General features: G+C 35.8%; 1 long non-coding RNA gene across 1 annotated transcript in view; it reads left to right on the forward strand.

Moving 5' to 3' along the window:
* LOC135718972 (uncharacterized) overlaps positions 1 to 7413 on the forward strand; it is a 46280-nt gene extending 38867 nt beyond the window's left edge. Inside the window, exon 3 of the long non-coding RNA XR_012335001.1 lies at positions 5704 to 7413. This is a non-coding gene — a long non-coding RNA (uncharacterized lncRNA). The remainder of the gene's footprint in view (positions 1 to 5703) is intronic.
* Positions 7414 to 13205: the final 5792 nt, after the last annotated feature.

A 13205-nucleotide genomic window follows, 5' to 3' on the forward strand; every position in this document is an offset into this window, starting at 1 on the left:
TTCAAACTGTTGAATTTTTTTATTTCAACAGTATTAACAGTTTAAATTTGTACTGTCGGTTGCTTTTGAAACATTTGATAAAACTGAAATTTAAAATAAAAATTTAATTTTATTATTTTTTACAGAGATAAATTACGAAATATGTTTGCAATTACATATTAACAAGCTCATGGTCAGGTATATTCACTAAAAACAAGTGTAACACAAAAATCTATCTTGTTTTGTTGACTTAACTGTAATTTCTACAGTTACTTACCACAAAATGCCCAGTAAAATACCATAATATTCTTTTCCAGTTCATTACTGTAATATGCATTGCATTATGGGTATTAACATTTAATTTACAGTGATTTACTGTATGTTTTGAATTTGCGGTAGACTGCTGTAAAACTACAGCAGTAGTGTTACTGTAGTTTAATAAAACAGTGTTATAAAAGCATATAAAATGGAAAATTTAAATATATCTATAAAATGAAATACATTTTATTTGTTATGCTTTTAGCAGTGAAGCACATTTCAAAATGTGAATTGTTTTTCAGCAGTGTAAATAATTATTGAGAATTTTAGATAGTAACCAGAAAGGGATTATGGATAAGTGCTTTACCGTCAGATTTGAATTTGACCTCAAGACTTCAAACACTAGTGATGCCAAGATTTCGCTTCTCGGAGTGTTGGGAGAGTGACAGAAAAGGCTACTTGTAACTTTTATTGAGTGACTCTGTTGCACTGTGGTAGTGTTATGAACCTATGACATGGGTGACCTGGGTTCGATTCCCCTTCAAGGCAATTTTTTTTTAAAATAAGGTTACAGTAAGGGTATTATACTGTAAAATGGAACTGCGGTAAAGGCACCATACTGTAAAAAAACATGTACAGTATGTAATGGGGCAGTTACAGTAACTGAGTTACTGCATATATACAATAAAAAGTCTAACAGTGTACTTTCGTCCCTGCTGACAGGGTCAACAATGGAATGTTCAAAGTGATTTTATACTGAAGTCGTTTTACATTTGTTCAAAATTCCACCTGGTATTGATTGACCACAGCAAAATATATCTCTGTCTCAAACATTATCTTTTAAAATGATAAAGGGTTTTGCTGCGAAAGATAGTCAAGTTATTTTAAGTAAGCAATAAGCTACGAGGGGCTGTGCTGCATTGTGAATAAGTAACGGCTGAAGGGCGTTGTTAGGCATGATGCTAAGCGGAGTTATATAGCGTTACTTATTCACGATACAGCACTTGCCTCGAGTACCTTATTGCTTTTATAAAACGTTTACCACACAATATTAAAGTTAAAAAATTTGGGTAAAGCGGTCTTGGCAGTGTTTTATTGTGAATAAAGCACAGCTATTGACCAATCAGAATCAAGGATTGGAACTAACCGTTTAATAAATACCAATAAAAATGATTAAAGTGACATTTGTTAAAATAAGGCATTTCAATTACTGACTTAACCTATTCATTGCCAATAAAGTGAAATTACTGAACCTAAACATAAGAGCCTGATGAAAAACTAATAAAAAACATGTTTTTGCATTACACCAATGAAATAAACCAGCACATATTTTTAACACATATATACATGCAGATTTGCAGTGTGTGTGTACAGTATATATACAGTATATGCATGATATGGTATAATAAAGCAAACACTTTAAGATCTGATCCTCAACCATTCTAAAAAGGCAGGAAAAGTTAACAGGAAACACATTATTTTGCTGATGTGACACCTCGTCCTGTAGAATCCCAGGGGGTTACTTGATGCTCAGGGTCCTATTGTGCTCATGTCCCTGATGTTAACACACCTGCTGTTAGTCACAAGACCCCACGCTCAGCAGGCACAGTCTCGGCACACTGGCCTTACAGATGCTGCTGATCTGTTACATATACTCTCCAAGCTGTGCAAATACAGGCTTAATCCGAGACCGTTTAGGGACTTCAAAACGCAAAGAAATAAACTTGTGCTCACGCTTCCAGAATCAATACCCAATGCTTCGGTCAACACACTGGCTCATGCTCAAAACTAGCCAGATGGATGCTAATTTGATGCACCTGGTACAGTTAGTTTACCATTCTGGAAGCTTCCGACCATTTCGCACAGTGAAATATTTCAAATCAAGCTTTTGTAAATATTAGACAAGACAAAAATCTCCAGGCGTTCAAGATGAGCACAAGTTCAAGATGAAATCGGAGTGCCAGTTAGCCCCGAAAAATGTTTACATGTGGCAAGCCTCCACGAAGGGCTGCTACGTCCTACAAGGCCACGGTCTGTGCTCCTTGTTTGCGCAAGCTGCACTGAGTCAGTGTGGGTTAAACAGAGGTCTGTTTTTCATGGCTTACCAAGCACCCCTTTGACATTTAGCTATGATACATAAAATGCTATGTGTTCTTTTGGGCTCAGGCTCTCACAAAGCACACGTTTGAGGAAACTATTTAAGATTGTGGACTGGTTCATCTCAAGTATTAACCCACCGGCAGTCCTGCATTATTTGGCTAATCACACAAATTATTATTTGTGAAATCCAGGCTAAAGTCTAATAAACTAATTCTGAGATTAGGAGGATCAAAGTTACTTTAATTTTAATGATGACCTCCCTCAGTCAATATTTAAGATATCAAAGTTATATTTTCACAGAATGTTTTTTATGTAGGATAATTGTATATAGAAAACAGTAAATCAGATTTTTTTAAACAGTATTAATATAGTATTTGAATATTTAATTTTTTTAAATAATGCAAAGTGCCATTCTGTTGAAGAAATCTGATACCCATGTGAAATTCACATTTATATTTAGTCTGTCCAGTTGAATTTTGTCTTCTGTAGACCACATCCGACAGCTACCCACTTTCATGTCACTTCACATTTTGCTTGGTTTATTAAAAATCTTAGTTAGGTCAAAATTTGAACTGCGGTCCCCTATCATAATAAAGAAATCCTGTAGACATTTACACATTCTTAAAGAAGTGCTATTCTGTTGTTTTTGGTATCACATCGGCAACGATTAATCGTGCAAATGTGCGTTTTCCCAATGAATGTATTTTAATGAATTACGTCACATCCCAAAACCAGGGGGCGCTCTCGTGCAGATAGTCCCTTTGTGCCACAGAAAAAGTAGCATTACAAACCTTTTCCAGGAATATATCGCTGTTCTTCAAATTGTTTCAGGTATTTTTATGATAATAAATAATATTTTGAATGAGATTGTTTAACGGGTGTTGCTTTATTTAAGCAACACCTTTAAATAATGTCTCTAAAATTATTTCAGTGATAGAACAACTTTTAACTGGACAAATTGTACTGTTGCTGCAACCTGAGCAGCCTCCTAGCTGCTACAAGCACACTCTGAAAGTGGCGGTGGAAGGTAAAGCACACAGCCCCACCCCTCCCCAAGCCTGCAGAAGAGTGTCTGATACCAGGCACTGCTGCCCTTTTCAACCACATGGGGGAGCTGCAAGTCATTTTTACATACATAGTGTTGCTTTAAATGCACGTTTTAAACGACTTCAACTCATAATGATTTTAGATTGATAAGGACTTCCTACTGACCAAATGCCGTAGAGGCGTCATGCCCATTCAAACTGAGGGGGCACCTTGGTTTTTTTGAGCTAAAAGGATTTTGCTTGCGACCTCAAAATCAAAGAAGTGTCCATTAATCTGTTATTTGTCTTTCAATCTGTTTAATATGCACAATATTATAAATTCTGTGCTGTTCTTGTCACTGTTCGGAGATTTTCGCCGTTTTGATCATGTAACATTACTTTATTCTGACGGCAGGTGCTGCAGACAGCGCAGTCGCAGAGGTCAGCGTCTGAGCGCGCTCACGAGCTTTGTTGTTGCTGCTGCATTTTGCTTTCTGAGGAATTAAAAAGTGTAAGAAACGCTCACAACATTTCCAAACCCCACTACGGTAATGTGCAGTTAATCTCCTATGTGAACAAAATGTATGGTTTAAAATGTGACCGTCATCTTGGTACAACGCCAAAATTCGGCAGAGTTCGGGGGCGCGGAATCACACATGCTCACATATGAGGCAAAATTTGATGCAATAATGCGTTCCTCTAATACATTTTTTTTTTAAATCATTATTGAACATTAAAATCAATCACATGACTATTAGCTTATGTCATTTTCGTTGTTTATATACTTTATATGGTTTTAAAATTACTTTATAGGATAATGCAGTTGTTGTGCAAAATGCATTAATGACACAATTAAAGAATTCATTTATTAAAACTGAAATAAATAATACATGCCGTTTCAGATGTAAATATGATACCAATATGTCATTATTCCGATTGAATAGTATTTGATATGAAAGTTAGTCAAGACTTTGATTTTGGAGGTTTTTGCATTGTTAGAAATGTAAGTGCCATGGAAAAGACTGAAAGCTCTATAATATTTCTTTTGATGTCTGTGTATGCACACATTTCTGTGAGCTGTGCACACTGTGCCCCCTTAAAAAATTGGTGCATGACGCCCCTGGTAAACGCACAAGTTGTGCATGAAACACAGAATCGATTCAAAATCGATTCTGAATCGATTTCAGAGGCATTTTAATGGGCCACACCATTAATCAACTAAAAACTCATCTCTATCGCCAGGCCTTTCCTGCTGAGTGTTAATTCTTTTTTCTTTCTGTTTTTTATTCTACTTATTATATTGTGCTCTTTTTTTATTATTTATTGTGTATTGACTTCTTGTTATGTATCTGTACAGCACTTTGGTCAGCTAGAGCTGAATTTAAATGTGCTTTATAAATAAACTTACTTACTACTTACTAATCGTTGCAGCCTTAGCACCTTACCTGGACTTTCAATGGTGCATTATAAAAAATAGCAGCATACTAAACTTCAAATGTAGTCCAGATAGGTGAGCAATGCATATTTGGCACTCAGGTGCGGTGCCCTTTTTCAGGATGCAGTCTGATGCTGGCCGTAGACCAGCGGTTGCATAACAGTATAGCCATAAAACAGCGGGGTGCATATTATCCAGGTTTAGTTGTCACATTCAACTCCACATTGGCTAAGGACAGAAAAACCGAAGCGGCACGCCAGGAGGAAGTATGCACAGCAGACGCGCAGACAATCTTACGCCCCGTCTTACATCACAGCACGCCCACCCACCAAGATCAAAAATACCGTCCTGCTGTTCTGTCTGTTTTTGCACCACAGTCTCTTTTTCGTAATCCACGTTGAGCAATACAGTATAAATACACAAGACTTCATTTTTAAATGGCATGCAAGCTTTTTGGACATAAAAACTTTCTGAGTTACATAAAACATTTTCTAATGGCTACAAATCAAAATGAGTTTCTTTTTTATTAAATTCAATGCATTAAGAAGAGGACCGATGAATGTTGCCATAAAACAAATGAGTCGAATACCTACATTCTATATTGGAGTATAAGTAAAAATCATCCAAAAAGAATACACATAAAAATAATAATTTCTTTTTAAATGAAACCAAATATTCTGTCAGTTTTGAAGAATTATCTTTATAAAACTTTTTAAATGTGTTGTGATGAGCTCCATTAGCTCGTGTGCATCCGTCTTAACGCTCCAATCATTGTTGCATTATCTCTTATATTCACTGTATGTATGGCAGGTTCATTATGAAAGCCACTTACGATAATCTCATCCATCTTTTAATTTTACCCTCCTCTTAATTTTTTTCACTTCTCTCTCCCTCTCTTTCTCCTAGACTGGTTTTTGATTAAATAAAAAGCCAAAGGGAAGGATATGGCTGTTAATTGCATGGGGCTGATGCAAGAGCTGAATCAACACAGAAGAGAGGTCATTAAACCCAGCCGGTCCCCTTCGCCGCGTTTGTCTGACTGCCCCCCGAGCTGCCCCCCGCCCAACTGTTGTGCAAATTCTGCCTTTAATTTAACTTTGCAGTGTTGGGTTGCTGCAGTCCACCGGAAATAATCTTCCCCCATCATCTTCAAACCGCTGTTATCCCCCCTGCTCGTATTGTGCGGTCACGTACCCCCTTTGTTCAACTACCAAACTTCAATTAAAAAAGGAGGAATATCTGGGCATTCATCAACTGATTCATTATTTCGCAATCCGGCACCATCGTGGTTATTTGGATAGGTTGATTAATCTCTCTGTCATGCATCTATAAAGACATATGAAGATTACATATCAAATAAAGACAGAAAAAATAATGAAATAAAACCATCATCAAGACATCGGCCATCACAAAGATAGAAGAAACGTTCAGAGCATAGGAACGAGACCCAAAAGATATCTAAATGATCAGATCTAAGTGTATGGGTTGTATACGTCAGAATTATGAAGAAAAATATGTTGGATCGACATTATGAGCCCGCATATGGGAGGTCTTGAAGATCATCTAATCTACGTTCTGGGAGTGAGAACTCGCACATTATTTATGCTGACTGTGAATTCTCAGCTGCACAAGCCTCATTGTTTGCCGAGTCTAAAGGAAAGCATTGTGCTCAACATGTGTTTCTCATGAAGACATCTGTGTGCTGTACCGCAAAACTTGAAAAACAAAGTGAGGCTGATGGAACGAGAGAGAAAAAGAGATGTGCTGCAGAAGTTTGCGAATTACTTTCATGGTGTTTTGCTTTTAGTCTGACATTGCAGAACGGCTCATCTCATCGTAAACAAGAACATATCTTGTTCCCTCTGCTAAAATCATTAAATCTTCAGAAAATGATATATACATATTTAATAAAGTCATTTGGTGGTCGTGTATACAGTAGCTGGACAAAGTTATGTAAATACATAAACAGATCAAAGATTCAACTTTGTTTAAACTTGGTTTCCAAGGAAGTGAGGTCATTTTTTAAGCCTGTGTGTCCACTTATTTTTACCTGCTATTAAAAGTCCATAAGGAATCGTTTCAGTCCTACATGTTATTCAAGCTTTACTCTGCAAGTTAAACATATCCAGACTGAATCAAATCCATCACTGGCTGCTCTATTCTGAAGGAGCCATGATATAATGCAGATTTTTCTCTTATTTTCTTTTCTTCTGTATATCCTGTAATAAATATTGTGCATAGTAATCCTAAGCACATTTGTGTTATGGGGCATGGTAAACCTGGACATTATTCTTGCTGCAGTCTTTCTTTGGAGATGTTTACTATGTGCACATTTTTTACAGTCAAATTTATCATTTGTAAAATAACAGGTTTAAATGCTTATGGTTTAAACACTGGTTTATGAAACATGTAAACATGATTTAAATAGAGCTTAAATTTATTGTATATTTTACATTTCATACAGTAAATGTTCTTTGTCAGGCTGCATTCATTAAAGAGCACATATTGTCCGATTCATGATTTTACATTTCCTTTGGTGTGTACCGTGTGTATAGTACATTTTAATGATATGCAAAAGGTACAAATCCCAAACACTGAAACAAATGATTCATTCAATTTACTTCACTTTTATTTTACTAATTTCTTTTTTTTTGTTTAACATTGATTGCAACCACTTACTGATGACGCGACTTATCGTTTTCAACATAAATCTCTTTTTTTTGATCTACAACAAACACACGGATTGTAGGCAACAGTTTACTTCCTGACAAGACCGACATTATCGTAATTCCTCCTGCTTCTGAAATACAGCCTGTAAGTTAACTCCTGTTAGCATTGCATTGTGAGCGAATCTTTTAAACATGGTAAGGAGCGTCACGTTTCCGACTGACGTCAGAGGTATTCAGACCAATCACAATTTACAGATTAGCCAATCAGCGACAGCTTTTCAGATCGATGAGTTTTGTACAAAATCAGTGCGTTCGAGGAAGGCACTCGAACACGTTGTATTATACCAAATACACAGAATAACGTTGTTTTTAGCAATGAAATGGGTGCACTTTAAAATTGTCTAGTTTAATGATATATATGGTTAAGAAATGTAAATGACAAAACTTTTCAGAAATATATAGTTTAAAAAACTGACACCGTCCATGAAAATTTGCCATGAAAATGAAGTAATGATTGTCTTACTTTCCCTTATTTTGTGACGTATATCCATGTAAAATGGCTTTTAAAATAAAAAAAGGAGGGCTGGACTCGTCCATCGAGAATTGATTGGATCATTGAAAGTTGGGTCATGTTGCTATTTACTAATTGTTGCGATCTTTTCCCGGACTCCGCCCACCTGCCATACTAAATGACTGGAAGTAAAGAGAGAATGTTTTCGAGGAGGGGAGGAGATTTGCATTTTTGATTAAAAAGATTATGGGGGCACATGAATTTAAAAAAAAATAATAAAGCTCACAGATAAATAATTAGTAAAAAATACCACAATATTTCCCAAAAATTACAGTTTTTCCCTTTAATTTTATTGTGACTTATCCGCAAAGATATTCACATTTTCTCTGTTTTTTTAGTTCTTCAAACTTTAAAAAGTTATTTTTAAAAAAGTGGTTCTTTTAGGAACCTTCGACTCCTCTGGGGAATCAAAAAGGGTTTTTATGTTACAGCTGCTTGTATAGGGGGAACCCATTTGCGCCTGATGCTGCGCGCAGAAACATTACATCTAATGCTGGGGCACGCAAATGAGTTAAAAAGCCCATGCACAGTAAATAATGAGGAAAGGTGAGGAACCAAGACCAACTAATTATAAAGATTAAATCTGGGCAAATGTAACACACGTATAGTGATTTTGCTGCGTGTAGGAACTGCCGTCCATCTGAAGGATCTCAGTGAAAGAAACAAACGGCCACAGGTTATTTATTAGGAGTACAACATGTGCTATTGCCCAAGTCCATTTGTTTGCCATTAAGTGCACTTAAGCTATAATACAGTGTGTCTGTGTGTGTGTGTGTGTGTGTTCATAAAATACAATGATGGCTTGAAGACCAGCCTCAAAGTGAACAAAATGTATAAGCCAGCTTTTCTTTTTAATGTGGGAGTACAAGATGCTTCACTGTAGAGCAACTGGCTTCAGTCCCGCATATCTGGTGACTCACCAAGCCTCTTCAGCACTGATCCCTCTACTGTGTGTATGGGTGGGTGGATTAGTGATGCCTTTGACTGTGGTTGGGCATGTACAGTACATATGCACAGATCCCACAAAAATAATCATAAAAACCACTGTCTGTTCATAACCTTTGGTATTAGTAAAATACAAACAGGAGACATGTGTTCATTGGGTTCAGCCTTCATTAACATAAACCAAAAGAAACGTTCATTTCACCGATATATTACATTACTCTCTCCAAAAGCCACTCTTTCTCTCTCTCCATGTAACTGTGGTCTCTCAGACACAGATTTTAATATATTTACATGTACATTTAAGCATTGGCAGATGCTTTTATCCAAATCATCTTGCATTCATACTGAAGTGTGGTTCAACTTAAAAAAGTAAGTTACCTGGTGGCCTTAAAATTTTGAGTTAGTTCAACTTAAAAATATAAATTAACTAAAAAAATTGTGTAAAAATGTTGTCAACTAATATATAATATGTATATATTATTTCTTTATTTATCAAAGTTAAATGAACTCGACTAAATAACTTACTTTTTTAAGTTGGACTAACTTTTCATTTTTTACATTGATAAACTCACAAGCTTTTGTGCTGCCAACTCAATTCTCTACCATTAAGCTACAGGAACACTTTGGTTAGTTTGATTAGTGATCCACTAAACAAAATCATATTTTTTTTAAATCATCCAATCCAGTTTGGTATCGGATGAGTTCTGTGAGCAATAAGGAAACATTGACTGAAAGGCGATACTGTTAAAAACGCTCCAACTGGAATCATTGAAACACTTCACAACAACTCTGAACTCCTTTGAGAAATTCGCAAAAGCGTGCCAGCTATCATTTCATCACGTCTTTTGTACTTCAGATCTTTTGAAGGTCACAGAGGGGCGTTCTCTTCTGAAACAGTCAAACTAGCAGCTCGAACCGGATTACTTGAAAAACAAAGGGAATATGGTTGTCATTGCTCTTTTTTGACCCTTGCATTAATAAAGCAGACACTATGTCTTCTGTTTGGCTTCTTTTTGAGTTCTGGAAGAAGGCAGAAGTGGAATTTCTCAGAGCTTAAGGCCAATGGCGTTTTCATGTCGGGGTTATTAATCTATGATTTTCATCACAGCTGGTGACCTCTTCACCTCTATTATAATAGCGTCTTTGTAATTTCATGGTTAATGTTCAATAGCCTCTTGTCCCCGAAGTGTGAGAATATGTGAATATCAGGAGGGGATTGTGCGAGTACACATATGCTTGTGAGAAAGAGAGACTACTAATGCATTGTGTATCAAGACGCTGAAGTCGTCAAACAGATGCAGATGTTGAAGAATGTGTTTAACCTTTCCCCTGGAGGAGTGCCTGCCTGTGTGCCTTACCACCAGCTTATATCTGTGAACTCTATCTTTAGATGCTTCGGTGTGGTTAACAACCAGGGAGAGTCTGCCAACCAACTTAAACCATATTTATAGTACACTCATTTAGATTTTTTAAAGAAACGAGTTGGTGAAAAACAAACAAAGCGAGTGAGGGAGAGAGAGAGAGAATGTAACAAAAGGAAGGCGCTATCACATATTGCACTCTTGCCTTGAACAGACATTCCTCTTTAACAATTTTGGCAGCTCTTTGAGAAACTATTAAAGTGCAGTGTTTTCTGTTGCCTAACAGAGATTTCTTGGGCAACAGAATGAGGATAGAGGCAAAAACATTTCCATACAGCAATCATTATCACAAACTACACACTGCGTAGTGTGTAAGACTAAAAATAGATACATACATTTACACAAGTGCATTTGTTATTTTTATCATCATCATATTCTTTGGGGGCTATTATATAGCTCAGTGGTAATGCAATGCGTTAGCAGCACAAAAGATCATTGGTTCAATCTCAGGGAACACTGTAAAACATTATATCAAATCAACATAAATCACAGGGGTGAAAGTACCATTTTTTTCAGAAAAACTTAATTTTTAAAGAAAATGGTAAAGACAGACATATATTTTTGCTGTGGTCAATAATGCACAAGTGTGGTCTATCAATACCAGGTGGAATTTTGAATAAATGTTAAATGACTTCAGTATAATTTCACTTTGAACATAAGTAGTGAATTGATACTTATGGCCCTCTCAGCACAGCAGGGATGAAAGTAACACACAGGTGGGTCAAAAAAAAAAGTAACACAACAGAACAAGATAGACGTTTATGTTACACTTGTTTGTATTAAATATACCTGACTATGACCTTGTTAATATGTAACTGCAAACTTATTTTGTCATTCATCTTTGTAAAAAAATAATGAAATTATATTTTCATTTTATATTTCAGTTTTATCAAATGTTTCAAAAGAAATCGACAGTACAAACTTAAATTGTTGAGAATAAAAAATTATTTCAACATTTTGAACACTATGAAAATGAAATTAAATCAAATTAAAGTAATTTAAATTTTCAACATTTACAACAGTATTAACAGCGGGACAAAAGTAACAAGTGTTACTTTCATCCAGAGTTGAATAGTACTTAAGTATTTGTACTTTCTGCATAAAAGTAAATTTTCATTTAATTAATTAGTGTTTTTCTTTGGAAAAAATACATTCCAAAACAAATTATCATAATTTTTACTCCACTACATTTCATAATTTCAAGTTTTTGGTTTATATTTAATATTTAAGTACATTAAACATCTAGTAATTTTTTTTACTTTTACTTAAAGGTAGGGTAACAGATTTGATCCTGAAACATTTTTAGTTATGCTGGTTAAAAGTCTCCTCACATCCTGATAGCAATCACTGTGTTAAGTTGTTTAAATGTATTTGTAGAAATTTATGTCATCTGTGAAAGGCGTAGGACCAAAAAATTTTCAACAAATCATAGATTTCGGTCCGAACGGACGTTTCCTTTTTTGTCCCTCATACGTAAGCGTAATTTGAATTCCCACCGCGCAGCGAGTCCACGCAGATACCATACGTCATCGGCGCGTTCACATGCGCTCTGTCTGTAAACAGCGAGAACAGCAAACTTTTCTGCTGAATTGACAACCTACACAGGAGCAACAAAACTAAAGGCATCTTTTATAACAACAACAGCAAAAATGGCTTGGTCAGCAAGAGCAAAAACCCAAATTAACATCGGTAACTTTACTGCTTTACCGCGAGATGCAAACAGCTACAGGAGGCAAAGGGTCTGAAAGGGTCGTTGCACTGTTTATTTTGGTAAGGTAGGTACGCGATATGTTTGTATTGAGATGGATTCAGATATTCTACTTTGATGAAACGTTGTGTTGCTTATGAAATTTGTGTTCGTTTACGGATTAGCATAACGATATAGTTACTACGTCTACACAATCGAACGTGTGCTTAAACTAATTCTGATGTAAACCAGTTGTTTGTTATTTTGGAAGTGTTATTCACTTTGTACTGCAAAGTTTTCTCACTGGTGAATGAGACATGAGATGTGACCGTCTGATCTGTGCGTGTTCATGTGGTTGAAAGAGGCGTGACTTTGGATGGCACTTTGACTTGAGCGTGGGATCGGGATTTCATTGCTAGGCGGCTACCGTTAGCATTTTTCAAAATGTGTTACCCTACCTTTAAGTAAAAAATTTTTTCGTACTTTTACTCAAGAAAGTAAAAGTAAAATTTTTTTATGTAATTAGGCATTAAATCAATTTTAATATGCAATATATAATGAATACACAGTATGATTCTATGCTTTAGAATGTAGTGACATTTTTTTAGTAAAGAAAAGTAAATTTTTCCTAAGACAAATACTCTGATAAAGCACAGATGCTTGGAAAATGTAACTAAAATACTTAAGTATTATACAACTCTGCTTTCATCCCGACTGGATCTTTTCACATTTAAACCCGATTTACTTTTATTTTGAAAAACTCTGAGAAGTCAAACCTCAATATGTGTTAGAACACTAAATAACCTGTAGATTGATCAGTACTGTAACACATGAAACAAGAAACACAACGCATATAAGAAAAAAAATGACCGCTTCAGGAATTTACTTTTTATGGTTGAGAACACCTTTCTGGATCTACACACGGAAAACGGTGAGTAAATACCGCGATATTTGCTATGTTCATTTGATATCAGCTTTGTTAAGACTTGCGTGCTAAAGATGTTGTCAAAGTTTCGAGAAAATCGCTCTGTTACTTTTGTCTCGAGTTACTTTCGCCCCGGTTCTCCCCTAATAACTTAACAAATTAAGTTAAACAATTTCAACTTGTTTTTCTA

This window comes from Paramisgurnus dabryanus, chromosome 14 (genome assembly GCF_030506205.2).
Source record: "Paramisgurnus dabryanus chromosome 14, PD_genome_1.1, whole genome shotgun sequence".
In the NCBI taxonomy this organism is placed as follows: domain Eukaryota; kingdom Metazoa; phylum Chordata; class Actinopteri; order Cypriniformes; family Cobitidae; genus Paramisgurnus; species Paramisgurnus dabryanus.